The 12,481-nt window shown below is 33.0% G+C and overlaps 1 pseudogene across 1 annotated transcript; it reads right to left on the bottom strand.

Moving 5' to 3' along the window:
- Positions 1-1,500: 1,500 nt before the first annotated feature.
- On the bottom strand, positions 1,501-3,520 carry LOC145813504 (uncharacterized; annotated as a pseudogene). Its single transcript, XR_014356620.1, has 4 exons — positions 3,367-3,520; positions 3,142-3,253; positions 1,781-2,140; positions 1,501-1,592 (listed from the first exon to the last, which is right to left on the bottom strand). The product of XR_014356620.1 is annotated as an uncharacterized LOC145813504 (transcript).
- Positions 3,521-12,481: the final 8,961 nt, after the last annotated feature.

Genomic DNA, 12,481 nt, shown 5'->3' with positions numbered 1-12,481 from the left:
TCTCTAATACAAAAATTTAAAAATGAAAAGAAGACCATATGCTTCAATGAGAAGTCTCTCTTCATGTGGGGACTATTTCCCATCCATTTTGCTTAAAAACATAAAGTCTCACAACAATGTGTTCTCTCATTTATCAAATAGGCAAATACATTTTATAATTTTTTGTAATTATGTAATTTATATACGAATAATAAAATTGTCTATTACACATCTCCAATCCTTAACTCAAACTTCTATCAATTTCAAATTTGCATGAAAATCAGTCGTTTACTCCTTCAGCTAAACTTATATCAAATTGTGTTTCATTCAATTTTTTACTGAAACCAAAGGAGACTGAAATGTTTACTCTCAAAGTTACTACTTCATCAAACTTTGACTGAAATTTAAGCTTAAATCTCAATTTGAACATTGAAGTGGTTAACATCAAATAGAGGTTTTTTGCTTCAAAGGCTTTTAGTTTGTAGTGTCAGTCTTATATATATATATATATATATATCAAGTTTTGACTAATGTGGTTCTATGAACCAACCTTTCCAATCCAATAAACTTGAAAATGATGGCAGGGATAGGGTTTGATATGTGAAAATGATGGTTGCATTGGGTTTAAGGAGAAATAGGCTTGTTTGATATACTATCGAGTCTTTTCCTAATATTTTATCACTGATATGAAGGAAATAGTGCAGCTGATGACTTGAGGGTTTGGATTGAAGGACTTCTAATTTCTGGTCTGCTTGGTATTTTATCTTATGGTTAATTTATTTAGTAGCTTTTATGATGTAATTTAAGTGATAAAAAACAAAAAAACTAACTAACTGCCACCAACCATCTATCTATCATTCTTTCTTATATATATGTGTGTGTGTGTGTGTGTTTACCAAGGAACACCACTGTCAACATATTTTTCATTACAGTTGGTGGGCAGAATGTGTAACAGGCAGTAGAAATTCATGGCAAACCACACATGTATCAACACAAACCAAGCTCACAAACAGAGAGGGCAAGACAATTTTCCATCAAGCAAAAATAGGATAATGGCAGTAGGAATTGGATTGCATAACTAATGGAATATGGAAGTTGAAAAATGGCATACCTCGTTTGTTTCTTGACCCAGAGTCAGAACAGTTTGCACCCGCCCACAATTACACCTCTTAAAGTACAAGAGCTTATGAAGGAAGCCTCAGGAGACAGCTGAGTCAGCACAGGTGGCAACAGCTGAAGGCCAGCTTGTTTGAGAAGCTTCATCTTCCGCAGAGCTTACCGAAGAAGCCACAAACAATGCAATCTTGTGACCCAATCTTCCACTGCTTGAGAAAGACAACAAAACACACCGTCTCACCTCCTTGGAACTCATAGGTCAAGCATAACAGTCATCAGAAGAAACTTCCACCGCTTCCATGTGCAGGTGTTTTGTTTTTTTGTTCCTATGTTGAAAGTTCAACCAGCTAATATATTAGGGCAGATCAGACAATTTGATACGTTAGATGCAAAGGGACCTACTTACTTTCATTCTTTTATATATAGGTTATAGATTAAGGATCAGTGGATTCCATGCACAACCTTTGATTATCAAATGATTTTTAACAGAAAGTGGACTGCAATGAAGACCAAATCCAGCAGTCAGAACTCTATATAACAGAAAGTGGATCAAAAAAAAATTTTAAAAAAAATCTACCTATCAAACCAATGTCTAAAAGGTTGAAGCATCATTGAGTCAATTATGTTCTAAAAACCACGCCACAATCAAGCCAAAGTCTCACACAGATAAATACACAATGCTTACTTTGATTTGATAGTTAATAATCCGAGAGAGCCCAACTTTGAATGCCAAGTTCTATCAATTCTTCCTCCCTTACAACAACATAATGTGGTATCCATTCCTGTAACCATCAATAGCATAACAAATTTAGCCGGTCTGAGCAACATGAACAACATAAGATAAAGCTTAACACGTGGTTAGCAGGTTTGCGGAGCAAAAATCAGGAATTAAAATAGCATACGTTGATTTAAATGGTGCACTGGTAGCTCCAACAGTTGTGCCGAAGGCAACATCCTGAAATAGGCCAGCCATCTTACCACGCGGAAACCATCCCAAGTCTCCACCCTTCTTCCCTGATGGACACTCTGAATATTCTGCTGCTAGCTGGAAGAAAAAGACAGAAAAGCAGCACAGAGATGTCAGTATTATGGCTCCTCCAAATATTCCTGAGACAATATCTCGGTCAAAAATTCTCTATAGATTGTACAGAGAACACCTGAACCATTTTCTTACGCTCCTTTTGTTTCAGCGAAAAACATTTTCCAACAAAAAACATTTTGCATTCTTAAAACTAATGTACTAAGGAGGTGGTAGGGGTGGTAATGTGGAGGAGGTTGTGGCGGTGGTGGTGGCAGTGTGATGGTGGTAGTGTGGTGGGATTGGTAAGACTTTAGTTTGGAAACGTTTTGCACTTTTTAAAAGTGCAACCATTTTCCGCCCACATAGGTTTATTTTTACCACAGGACATTTTTTGTTGACTTTTCATTTTCCGTTGTACCAAAAGCCCAAAAAATAAGAAAAACATTTTCTCACCCAAACATATGGACCGTTAGTTAACTTTCAACATGTTGTGTTCATGCAATTTGTTTCCAATGACCAAGGTTTTGTAATGTAGTACTTCAAAACTGCTATAATAATCATTAGGTTGAAGAGATCGTGATTATTTAGCACATTTTAGAAGGCTTGAAAGCAATTAAGAGCTGGTTTGGCATGTTCGAAAAAAGTCAAAGAGTCAAAAAGTCACTATCTTATTTAAGTCACATCACCTCTCTAACACATCACTTCAAACCCAACTCAAATCCAACTCATATTTCATAAAAAGTCAAAAAGTGCACTTATTTAGATCATCCCAAACAATCCCTTAGTAGCTAAGTGAAATGACGAACCTATTAAATACCTAAATAAAAACCAACTAAATACAATTGAATCAGGTTCACCATCAAGATCATAAATCATTACAAAAATATGAAAGAGTCAAAAATGATCCCCTCCAAGTTCAAAACCAGAAATTGATACTGACACAACCTTGACCAACAAGTGTAAAACTTTTAAACTAAATGTGTAAAAAAAAAATGAGAAAATGGATAATGTAATGGGGAAATCACCTCTGCAAACTCAGCAGGTGGAACCTTGTCTCCATTACTAAGCCAGCCATCTTTTCTAGCTTCTTGTATGCTTCATTAATCTGCCCTTGCTTCTCACATAAGATATGCCTTGCTAAAAACAAAATCCAAAACCCAGAGTCAAATCAGGAGACTCAACATACTAGATAAATTGCAGTTAAAAAAACATAGAAGCCCCTGAAAAACAGATTAAGGGGAAGAAACAACCTTTGACATATGTGCAAGTGCCAAGCCCATCTGTCTTCGCTCCTTTTCCTTTACCTTTTGAAGCAGTATCATCACTTCCTCCCCCTGCTTGTTTTCCCTTTCCCTTTCCTCCCGACTCTTTTGGCTTTGAGTCCTTACACATGACTCTTTAACCTTCTATACAAAACCACAATATGAAGACCTTAATGAACAAGGAGTGAGCACTGGAAGAGCTTAAAATCACACACCACAAACAACAATTGCTTAAAGGCAAGTAAATTAAGATAATCATTATCTCATACATAACAGATATGTCTAACATATAGTAAGATTTGCTTGAGCTCATTCCTAAGAAATATATTACTTTTGGGCTATGTGCGGATTTGTTTGAGCCAGCTCTCTCTCCCCCTCCATGATTTTCTACAAATCCACAACCCTAGCTCAAACACTATATAGTTATCTATATGTATGTACATATTGTATGCTTTTGTGTGTCTATGTTCCCAAATGCATCTACTAATTCTTAGCTTTTTAGATTTAAATCCTTAGATTTGAATCCACATCCAAACTCAAATCCATTGTGAAAATAATAGGTTTTATGTATATATGGTAGTAAATATTTTTTGTATATTTTAGGGAATGATAGGGATTGAGTAATTATTCTAATTTTCTTTTCAGTCTTAGGGTTAGTTTGTTATATAAACCGATGTACTCTTGTATTAGAAACACAATTGAATATACAAAAGTCATTCAAAGTTCTTATATGGTATCACAGCTATGTTCAAAACCCTAGCAGCCATTGTCAATTCTTCTCTGGTTCAACTTTCTAGATTCGTGCAACCCATCTGACTTCGAATCGCAATCCACCGATTGTGATTCTCTTGTTGGTCTAATTCGAGATTGGGTTTGGCTTGTTTGGTCATCTATTTGAGTCGACCCATTTGGCCATCTAAGTCGACCCATCTGTTTGAGTCGACTTCGTTCGATCGACCCATCTGGTTATCTAATTCGTGACGCTAATTCATAGGCGGTCTTTGCTGCACCGTAACCCTCTCTGGTTCATGGATTGTAAGTCGTGGATCACGACTGTGTGTAAGGGCTTCGTCTGGTTCGTCACTCTCTCGCTTTGATTCACTATCATCTCTCTGGCTCAACTTCACATCGCGAAGATCATCTTTCTGAACTGGGTTCGGATATTTGACCCATATGAGGTATTATCATCTAGTTCCTTATCTGAGGTGTTATTCACTTGGTAATTTAGTGCTTATTATTCTTTGACCCCAGCGGATATCCCTACTTGCATATTGGCTCTCCTTTGTTCGGATCTTTTATATTGTTCTTGCTAGTTCATTACAATGACGGATGATAAGATGGCTAGGCCTAAAAATAGGCTATTGGCTTTAGATGAGTGTGCTTACTGCCATCAGAGAAGCCATTGGAAGTATCACTGTCCCAAGAAAGGGCGTCTGCCTGCCTCGTCTTCTCAGCAGTCTCAGACTGAGTTCCGTGCTCCTCTTCAAAGTACTCTTCGGTCTCCCACCACTTATACTGCTCCTGTTTCAGCTATTGATCCGGATTTGGCTTCCTTGAGTGCTCAGATTGGTCAGCTTTAGCATCTATTGTCTACCTCTCAACCATCCCAGTCTGCCTTCACTATTTCCTCTATTTGCTTGGGTCTTCCTCAGATATCTCTTCGTCTATCTGGATTTTCTTACTTTGGTTTCTCTCATCATATGACTGTCCCTCTCTCCTTCAAAATTATACTCTCTCTCCCTTTCCTATTACTGTTAATGTTGCTAATGGGTTTGGTAAGTCTATTATATCTATTGGGTCACCGTCTGCTATGGATGATGTCTCTATTCCATCTATCTTATATATTCCTTAATTATCTGTCAATTTATTATCTATCAGTCAGCGTAATGCCTCCAGTTTTGATGTTATCTTTTCTTCTTCTATTTGTTCTATGCAGGATTGAATGTCCAAACAGCAAATTGGGACTGGCCATAAAGTTGGAGACCTCTATGTGGTGAAGAGCCTGCATCTGCCTATGAATACCTCTTCGACGACCTTTTCTTCTTTTCAGTTAGATTCTTTATCAAGTCCTTTCTATTTGTAGCATTCTAGATTAGAACATTTGTCTGCTGACTGCTTACAAGCTTTAGCTCAATCAGGTATATTGGGTAAATTTTTTCCTACTCAACTTACCAAGTGTCAGGGGCGTTAACTTTCCAAAATGACAGCCTTACCTTTTCGTAAAAGTACTTCTATATCTGATACACCGTTTTCTTTAGTTCATACTAATGTCTGGGGTCCTTCTCCTATTCTCACTAAAGGGGATCATGCATACTATCTTTCATTTGTTGATGATTGCACTTGTTACACTTGAATTTACTTTATGACTCATAAGTCTGCCTTCTACCAAATAGACCATACTTTTCAGTTTATGGTCACTATAGTTTGGGTCTCCTATTAAATTGATACAATCTAACTTGGATGGAAAATATTTTAAAACTGAGTTCTGTGAATATTTGGCCAATTTGGATACCATTTAGCAAACTTCTTGCATCGATACACCTGCACAAAATGGTCAAGCTGAGTGTAAACACCGTCATCCCCTTAAGATAGTTAGGTCTCTCTTTCTCTTTGCCTCTCGTTTTAGGGTGAAGCAGTTCTTATTGCTGCTTTTCTTCTCAACTATATGCCTGCTCTCCTTCTCTCTAGTCGATCTCCTTATGAGGCTTTGTTTTTTCAATTTCCCAATTACTCCCTCCTTCATGTGTTTAGGTCTACTTGTTTTGTCCTTTTACCCCATAAAGAAATCTTACAATTTCTAGTGCAATCTTAGGAAAATAGATAACAAACTACAAGAAAGAATAGGGCACAAAATATGTAAGTGGTTGAGCCAACAAGGTAACAAAAATAAGTATAAGAACAAAGTATGCAAAACAAAAATAAAAATAAAAATGAGAACATTTGACAATAAACAATAGAACAATGAAAATTTTTACAGTTGAGCTAGCTAAGAAATTAACACTTTTGAGATAATTTATTATCTTTGATTTCTAATAATGAGGAAAAGTGAAAAGTGAAAACCAAGAGATACTTAAGAGTGAACAATTTCGTTATCTAGATTCAATTATTAATAAGAATTGAGAGATTGGAGATGATGTGAGCCATAAACTAAAGTAGGTTGGTTAGAGTGGAGGAATACTTCTGACATATTATGTGATAGATGTATACCAACATAATTGAAAGAAAAAAAAATTATAGAACAGTTATAAGGTCAGCAATGCATCATGCGACGAATGTTAACTAACTAAGAAATAACACGTAAGTAAAATTAATGTAACTAAGATGAAAATGTTGAGGTGAATGTATGGTAAGGGTAGAATCAGAAATAAATTTGTTTGTGAAATGGTAAAAGTAGCACCAACTGAACATAAGTTGAGAGGGAACAAATTATAAAGATTTTGTCGTATATAATGAAGACTGATAGAGGCAACACTGGGGATGTTTGATAGGATCATGGTTAATGGAAATGCTAGGGAGGAGGGAAAGACCTACGTTGACACGGGATAGTGTAGTAAATAAGGATAAGAATTTACTTAATTTAAGTGAGCATATGGCCCTTGCTAGAGTATAACAGAGAAAAAAGATTCAGGTACGTCACCTAATGTCATGACACTGACATCCAATTACTACCAAGGTTTCAAATACAGTATCTGAATATTCACAAATCAAATAGCGCCTAATTTCAAATCTTGTAATCATAAGTAAATGCTAGACGAAGATATCCCAGTTCATAAGAAACATTACTAGCAATTATAGCAATATGAGGAATTCTACCTTAACAAAAACACATCTCTGTGTGAACGACATTGTCACTTTTTTTTTTTAATTAAAAAAAAAAAAAAGGAATGCCCTTCACATCTAATAATTGCCACATTCAATAACTACTAAATGGTTTTTTTCATTCATCAAACTGCCCAAAATTGCAAATCAATTTACCTCATTCATCTGTCCAAAAGCTTAAATTTAAAATTATAATCGCATATCACTTGCACCTACCACTAGCATAGGGGGTGTTTGGTGCAGCTTTTTTAAGCCAATTTATGGCTTCTGGCTTTTAAAAAGTTATTTTGGACTGTTTGGTTAAACTTATTTCAAACAGCTTCTGATTCTAACAACTTATTTTGAGTCAAAAAAGCTGATTCTGAGAAGCTGCTCACCCCTTGCTTCTGATTGTCAGCTTCTGCTGTGGACATGTTAATTCACGGTTATACTCTTAGATTTTTTTATTTTTTATTTTTTTAAAAATAGAAAAAGACTCAAATGGACTATTAAATATTATTATTATTTTTTATGAAAAATCTAGACAAATAGTGAATAATAAAAAATAAAAATTAATTGAAAAAGCTACTTCACAGCTTATTTAACAAACACTACTCAGCAACTTAAATCTATAATCCAACAGCTATACCAAACAGATTAACAGCTTCTGATTAAAGTCATAATCTATAATCTGTTAAGCTACAATCTATAATCTGTTTTAACAGCTACACCAAACACCACCTATATATGTATATATACATCTAGCCCCCAGATTACAAGTTATTCCAGTATCCAGAAATGCGCAAATCCCAAACATTTGGTCACTTTGGTCAGTTCACTTCATTCCATTAATTAGCATCGGAAAAACATAGCCAACAAGTAATCCAATTTAACAAAATACACAAACAATGACAAGTTTTCTCATAGACCAAGGAAATGGAAGAAAAAGGGTAGAATTCAGAATCAGTGATGAGATGAGTGAGTTGGGTCTTTACCCTTTGATTCGATTTTACGGTTCTGGCAAGAAAACTAACACCACAGCCACACGAGAGTTATGTCGTCCACCAAGAACTTGATTAATCTCCCTCCATTCAAAGCTCAAATTGTAGATTTGCCCTTCGTCTCTTATTCTTATGTCCTTCATTCACACTGCAGTATAGTTTACCAACGTAAATATTTTAGGGTTCATAAATTATGGGTACATTGGTATTGATTTCTTTTTTTATTATCAAGATAAGGATATAATTAATGAAGGTAATTGGTGAAAAGTCCACCATTATCATATGTTATTTGATTTTTTTTTTTTTTAAATTTGGTTATAAAACAACAACAGTTTGAAAAATTACCAAAAAAATTGTCAACACTTCTCGAAAAGTCACTGCTGGTCGGCAAACAGATGATAGTTGGTGACTTGTGGAGATGAGTGAAAATAAATAGGGGATATAAGATTACAAAAAATTGACATTTGAACAGATAGTTGAATAGGCAGATAAGACGTGTATAAATAAATAATATTTAAATAAATAAATAAATTTTAAACAAATAAATATCTTTTTAGAAATATTAACGTTCTTTTAACTCAAAAAGATAGAAATTTGAACCTGTTGATTTAAAAGTTTAAAAAATGGAGCTCTGGTATACTTCTAATAATAAATTGTATATAAATTTTTTTTAAAAAAATCCTTTTTTAAAACTCTAATAAAAATTCAAATTTTAACAATAATAATATAACAACTATCACATCAATTAACAAAAACAATTATAAGTAAATATTTGGTAACGTTTATATTAATAATTTTATTTATTTATTTTTATAGAATTTTTAAAAATTATAAACAAAACTTGTTTTGTTTTGGTTTTAAAAAGTAATAAATAGTTTACAGAATTTACTAAACACAAAAAAAAAAAAAAAATCACTAATTTATTTTTAAAATCTTTTCTCTACCTCCTACTTTTTTTCTTTTTTTTTTTTCCCTTAATAACCAACTATTGCTCATCTCTAAGGGCTATATTATTGATAAATTTCACTATCAATCACTTCCAGCCATTACCTCTCACCACCAGTAATCACATTTAGCCACCAACTCTTGTTGAAAACTACCTTTAGCAGGGCCGGCCCTGGCCTAAGGCTAGTAAAGCCTGTGCCTTAGGCTCCAAAATTTTTGTCCTAAAATAGGGCCCCAAATTTAGGCAAATGTTATAGGCTCAACGTGTTTTTTTTTTTTTTTTTTTTTTTTAGGATCAATTTAAAGGGTCTCCAAATATTTTATTGGGTCCATGTATGATTTATCCCATATCTATTTATAAGTGTAGTTTGGCGAGGCTTTTCCCAATATAAGCCATTTTTGTATTGTATTTCCAAAACTAGGCCAACTCCTGACGTAATTCCAAAACTAAGTTAAAGCGCCATTACTATTCGCGCTTTTACTGTTAGGACCGCAAAAGTAGATGAACAGTAAAATCGCTATTACAAATAGCGCTTTTGATTAATAAGTCGCTATTACAAATAGCGCTTCTAGTCTTTGTTTGGCTGCGGATAAAAACGCTTTTTCTAACAACGCTTTTTTCAAAATTGCCAAAAAACGCTATTCTTAATAGCGATTTTAAGAAAAAAAATTTCCCCAAAAAACGCTATCTCTAATAGCGATTTCAGTTCAAATTTTGTTGCCAAAAAAACGCTGTTTGTAATAGCGATTTCATTCAGCGATTTCAAAGTCCTCATATATACGAACAAACCCCCCCATTTGCATACGTTTTGCAGATTAGACTTAGGTTTTTTGGCTCTCTGCTCTCTCGCTCGGTCTCTGCTCTCGCTCGCTCTCTCTCTCTCTCTCTCTCTGCTCTCGCTCCTCCATCTCAGCTCGCTCTCGCTCTCTGTCTCTGCTCTCTCTCTCTCCGTGGTATGACATTAACCCTAATTTTTATGTATTTAGTTTTTGTGTTTGTAAATGTGTTGTATTTTTTTTGTCAATGTTAGGGTTTTACTTGTGAATTATTAAATGTGTTAGGGTTTTTATCATTGTGGTTATGAAATTAGGGTTTGGAATTTTTTGGCATACGGGTTAGGGTTTTTCTGTCAATGTTAGGGTTTTTAAATGAATTTGAATTTTTTGGAATCATGGTTAGTTTTTGAATTTTTTTGAATTTTTTATTGGTTTATCAAAATAAAGTATTTTTAATTTGAAACATATACTGTCATTATATAATTTTAAATAAAGTATTTTTATTTATTTGGTTTTTTATTTTTGGAATAAATTGAAATGCTTTATTTTTTTTGTAATATTATAGCATCAATGGATTTTATTTTTTTGGTTCTAATATTATAAAATTAATAGATTAAAATCTAATTGTAAGTGAAATTCAACAATCTATTTCAAAGAATTGTTTCAAGTTAAATGAGCTTCCAAATAAAGAAAGTAATATTATTTATATGATTTATAAATTTATATTTTATTTATAATGAAATATTAATGCTTTTTGTTTTTTTATTCAAGAGGATACTATCATTTTATTTTGTTATGTTTTTTTTTATAAATTAGTTAATTTCATTATTTCAAATGTGAGAACATTTTTGTCTATGTACAAAAATATCTAAGTTTCATCATATTTATTTCTATTTATGTTTTACATTCTCCTATACAAATGAAGATAGTTAAAATAGAAATCAAAGCATGTAAATGTCATTAATTTGGGAGAAATTGTAGAGGTCAAGACTCGAGACCTGCATTGTGATACCCAAGAGACAAAGGATCCATGTTTCTTTGGGACTATTTAGGGGTTTTCTTTATTGGGTTTTGAATGTGTTAGGATCACATATGGATGACCTACCCCAAAAAACAAATTAAATTAAAATGTAAAAAAAAAAAGTAGGAAAGTTTTGTCACATATGTATACTCTGATTAATTTAAGGCAGAGAGAATTACATGGAGGATCAAAATATTTTACTTAATTATATATCCTCATCTCTTGAAAACGTGATAAGATTCACTAAATGCTAGATTTAATATAATTTGATCATCCCAAAATTTCATGGACCGTTACAACAAAACCAAAATATTAATAGGGCTACCCAAAAATAAAATAAAAAATAAAATGAACATAAACAAATTTCAAGGTTTCAAGTCAAAGAAAGGGCACAACAACTCAATCTGGCTTTGCTCCCGTTTGGGATATTAGTTTGGCCTAAAATAGTCATATAAGATAAAATAAGTTATTTTATTCATATAAGACAAAATGTTACATCTAAACCATAATTATTTTATTTTTTCTCTCATAAAAGTCAAAAAAACCTATCACTAACGACATTTTTTAGCCCCAAATTAAATAGTCAAAAAATTGACTCATATCCAAACAAACCCTTTGGTTACACCAAATTCAGATCTTAATCTTGATTTTTTTGTTGGAATGCAGTAAATGACAACACCCTAAGATTATGTTTCTTTATCTTGACAAAAAGAAAATGAGGTGAATTTATTTATTTCTCTTGGTAAATCCAAGGCTTGGGTACAACATTAAATGACCACATTAACTTAATTCACAAGTCTTTTAATAGGTGTACCAAAAACTTGAAATCAAATCTAACCTTCAGCCGAAAAAAAAGAAAAAAAGAGAGTATTTTTTTCTCTTTTTACAATCAATTCTGCAATGATAAATCTAATACAACTTTGATTAAGAAAGTGTCTCATTTGTCAGGTCAATCAATCTCTTAAAACTGAGTTGGAATTAAGAGAAAGAAAAATGTGAGTAAAATAAAATATAATTTTTTCTTCTATTTTCTTTTCTTTTCTTTTCTTTTCTTTTTTTTTTCTTATTTTATTTTATTTTTAATCTGTGTTCAAAGTTATGATTCAAACACAATCATAATCAAGTCAAATGAAGGGAATTCATGAACAAGTGAAAGAGCTACTCATCATTATGCAAAATCATAGACTGGATTTCTATTGGGCAATTAGCTAATTTAGCTGTAATATATATAATTTTAGGATGTATGTAAATAGTGTTATGCCTTGTAAATTTAATTTTTGTCAATCTTAGGTTTCGTTTGGCATGTCATGTTTGGGCTAAAATAGCTATAAAAAGACTCTTGACCAACAAGCTAGTTCTTTGTTTCATACTTTTGCGAAGTGGGTTTATTAGTAGAAAGAAGAATCTCCAATGTCCACCCATTAATTACTATGTATTGCACCACTGGCATTGGACCCAAAAGAAAAATATTTTGAATATTGAATAAATTTGAATATTTTGAATGTTTATATTTTTAAATTTGAAATTAGGAATTAGAATTTTGAAATTATGGTTGTGAATG

This window comes from Camellia sinensis, chromosome 15, assembly GCF_055761805.1.
Source record: "Camellia sinensis isolate YWXY chromosome 15, ASM5576180v1, whole genome shotgun sequence".
NCBI classification, from domain to species: Eukaryota; Viridiplantae; Streptophyta; class Magnoliopsida; order Ericales; family Theaceae; genus Camellia; species Camellia sinensis.
Note: the sequence above shows the minus strand (reverse complement) of the source record. Positions and strands in the feature narration are given on the sequence as shown.